The 3864-nt window shown below is 42.1% G+C and overlaps 2 pseudogenes; both read left to right on the top strand.

The window, feature by feature from the left end:
- The first annotated feature begins 698 nt into the window (after positions 1 to 698).
- On the top strand, positions 699 to 1723 carry LOC147006150 (myb/SANT-like DNA-binding domain-containing protein 7 pseudogene; annotated as a pseudogene).
- A 1294-nt stretch (positions 1724 to 3017) lies between these two features.
- LOC110296182 (large ribosomal subunit protein eL24 pseudogene) lies at positions 3018 to 3601 on the top strand (annotated as a pseudogene).
- Positions 3602 to 3864: the final 263 nt, after the last annotated feature.

Below are 3864 nucleotides of genomic sequence, written 5' to 3'. Positions count from 1 at the left end.
TGTGCTTATCACTAAGCCATCTTTCCAGTTATTATATGCATTTTAATTCTTGTGCCATTTTTATTTCATTAGAATTCAAACAGATTCTCTCAATTCATTTTAGTTTATTTTATGCTGAATATTTATAAAATTGTGTTTATGGATTATTTATTTTTATATTAGTATAGGTTATATAGGTACACTGTGATTTGGAAATTAATTTGCATTTGAAAATATACATTGGAAATTAAGAAAATTTGCAATGTCAAATGGTCTTATTCTGATGAGGCTAGCTGTTGCTGCTGAAGGCTTCCTCATTGAGCTGCTGTGGTTTCCATTGCCTCATGGCTGCAATTGGAATTTAAATGGGCTACCCATAGGTCTGTGTGAATGTCTAGAAGGATGGCCATTACAGAGGTGAATGCACATTATGCAGGGAATAGAGTCACAGCAGCCATTGCTGCTCACTCGGAAAATGAATAGGTGGTTGGACTGGCAGGAAAACAAAGCAGAATAAGAAATATTGCAAGCACAGTTGTGAACGTAAAACAAATCCTTGGTAGAAACCAGAAGTGAGGTCCTCAGCCCTGCCTTCTCAGCAATTAGCCCTGAGAGGAAGGGCACCTGGTTATATGCTGAAAACACACAGAGCTTCCTCATGCCTTCAAAACTGATCCCTGCTGCCCAGGAACTTGCTTCAGTAGCCTTCCTTGTCCACTATGGACTCCATCAATAGCAGTGCAGGCATGCATTGGTCCAGACAGGCAACACAAACTCACCTCTCTATAGTAGGCAAGGTAGAGTATATACAGTGCCTACAGACTATGCATCATAACGCAGGTGCCTATCAGATCATGTCTAAGCAAATGCATCAAGAGGGATTCTGTCACACAGAACGCCATTGCTGTTCCAAGTTTAATGTTCTGAAGGCATTGTGTTTAAAGGTCTATGTTGCCTGTGCCAAAAGTATAGAGATCTACTGCTCTGTTGATTTTATCATACGTTGGGTCAGCTTCTTGGAAATCAGATAGTGGTTGACCCACACAACTTAAGGAGGCTGTTGCTTGGGCTAAGCACTGCTATTAGAATTCAGTGACCTCTGACACCTTAGGGGAAGAAGGATTTGGAAAGCAAAAGATACTCAGGCAGCTGGTCATCAGCATATTTTTAAATAGTTAAGGAATCAGATGAGGATTGTCAGGTGAGAAGTAACTTTGAGGACTCCTGGGATGAATCATCAGGTATAGGGTGCACTCCAGAGACCCCCAGTTACAGCAGCTACCACCCTTTTAGAGGTGCAGCTGCTTCCTGTCAGAGCAGCCCCTTGTGCAGACTGGGTGTGTCCCTGACCCAGCACCAACCAGAGCTTTCTTGGGGTGACCTCCACAGCCTCCAGAATCCTCTTCCAGAGTTGTTTTTCTTTCTTGTGGGGATAGAGCCCTGACCAGTGATCACCCTTGATGATAAGCAAGGCGAAGAATGCGCTCAGCGGTCAGGACCATTGCAGCTGAATTGGCAGAAAACAGGAGGTTGGCATGAGAACTCTGCAAGAGAAAGAGAAGCTGGAGAGGTTGGTTGCTGTTGATGAGGAGGCCAGTGCCTGGTAGGACACTGCTAATGAGCTGTGCAGTGATGCTGGTATCCTCATCAGAGGCTTAGTGACAGCAGTGAGAGAAGTACCAGGGCTTTCCAGCTAGGGCTCGAGAAGTTGCTTCAGAGGTTGCTTTCAAATACTAAAAGCTAGGAACTGATTGAATGCACATATTTCCCAAACTGGTACAACACTTCCTCCTTTGCTGTGTGTTCAGAAAAAAAAATAGATGAATTAATTTGCAGAAGAGTGGTGAGTCTCTTTTTCCAAGATTCTCTACTAATGGAAAAGCCTTTCAGGAATGGAAGGGTGCCCTGGTAGAAACCATAAGGAACCAGTGCACGAGTTAGCTTGTCCTGGCTTCCTCACTAGTGTGAGGGGATTTTTCTTTACCTCTACAATAGTCGCCTAATCTGTCAAAGGGAAATCAGTAGTCATTCCTATCCTTGCATTTGCCCTTGGCTGAGGAGAGCAGAGGTAAGCACATTCATGTAGAGGTCTTCCCTGACCTCATTGCTTGAATCTGTATCAGTTTACTTTATTTGACTCTTAGATTGAGGTCTCAGCTTCTCACATCTCTCCATGGCTCACTAGTCTAGGTACAATTGCATTTGTGTCTTTGTCTCTTACATTTTCACTGCTGTATCCCTTACTATATTCTTATTAGCAAGCACTCCTCTTAGTCCAACCAGCTTCCCCTCCTTCATTTTACTAGTTCTTGGTCTCTATGGAGATGAGGATCTAATTGAGCACTGTGGTAGGTAAATGATTCCAATTGGTAGACTTTGATATGTTCATATATTGCCTGTTTTATAAAGCAGAAAATTAAAAAAAAAGTCTTTTCATTTAGTATTATTTGAGCCTCTTTAGACATACAAACTTTATTTACATTGTGCTTGCCATGTGAACATGGAAATAGCTTGAATTATATCCATTTCCAATCTGTGGCTAATTGAACTTATTTCCATTGGCTGTTGATTGGTTTGGGCCCTAACATGTTAGTGAGGGCAAGTCCAGATCCAGAGTAACTTTTTTTTTTCAGGCGAGACAAATTATTTTCAAGTGAGTTTTTAGTGGTTAGTGGGTATGGTGGAAGAGAACGGCTCCCAATGCCCTTCAGTTTAGAGGATGACTGAAGGCAATAAAGACCTTTACCCAGAGATAACTCCTTTAAACCCAAGCCCTGCATAAATGCACACCCCTCACCCAAGTCCATGTCATTGAGGGGAAGTGATAAACCCCCTACACTTTGAGGTTATTAGCCTTCACTGAACTGGTTCTGAGTAGGTCTTGTAGTACTCTAGAAAACACAGGTAATAATTCAGGGGTTTTAAATGTCCTCCTGCAGTTAGGATGCTGGAGAGAAAAATAAGCAAGTGTATTGGGAGAGGTTTGGTTTTAGGGAGTGGGGAGAAAAGAGAGGCTTGCACTGTAGTCAGTTGTTTACATGGAAGCTGGCAATGTGAGTTAGTAAATAAAAGGATAATACAATCCAATCGTGGAACCTCCTGGAATTAGGAATAAATGGCAAAGAGCAAGATGCTGTAAGAATGAGAACTAGTGGTATCTATCACGCTGAATGTCGAGCTGATACAAGATCTACCCAGAACATGGGCGGCGCTCTGCCAGGACCAATGGGAAGGTTTTCCAGTCGCTTAATGCAATGTGAGTCCACATTCGTTTCCAAAAGGAATCCTTGGCAGATAAACTGGACTGTCCTTTACAGAAGAAAACACAAGGACAGTGGGAAGAAATTCAAATGAAAAGAACCCGCTGTGCAGTCAAATTCCAAGGAGCCATCACTGGGGTTTCTCTTGCTGATATAATGGCCAAAAGGAATCAGAAACTGGAAGTTAGGAAAGCCCAGCGAGAGGGCGGCTACAGAAGTAAAAAAAAAAAAAAAAAAAGGCTAAGCAGGCATCAAAGAAGACAGCAATGGCTGCTGCCAAGGCCCCCACAAAGGCAGCACCTAAACAAAAGATTGTGAAGCCTGTGAAGTTCTCTGCTCCCAGAGTTGGTGGGAAATGCTAATTTGGTAGATCAGAGTTTGAAATAAAGATTTGTCTTTAACTCTAAAAAGAAAAAAAAAATTAGCACTGGTTACACGAGCGATGCATATTGTGCAGTACAGTGGAATCTTCTCAGACACGCCCCACTCCAAGCCAGTCATAGTTGTTTACACTGCGTAAACCACTTACTGTTTTTGTGCCTCGATTTCTTTTATATGTAAGTTGAGGAATTTCCTCCAGATAATTTTTATAGTATCTTTCAGTTCTAGAATTTTAAATAACATG

Source organism: Mus caroli, unplaced genomic scaffold, assembly GCF_978045245.1.
Source record: "Mus caroli unplaced genomic scaffold, Mus_caroli_1 scaffold_1, whole genome shotgun sequence".
NCBI classification, from domain to species: domain Eukaryota; kingdom Metazoa; phylum Chordata; class Mammalia; order Rodentia; family Muridae; genus Mus; species Mus caroli.
This window is presented reverse-complemented; position numbering and strand designations above follow the sequence as displayed.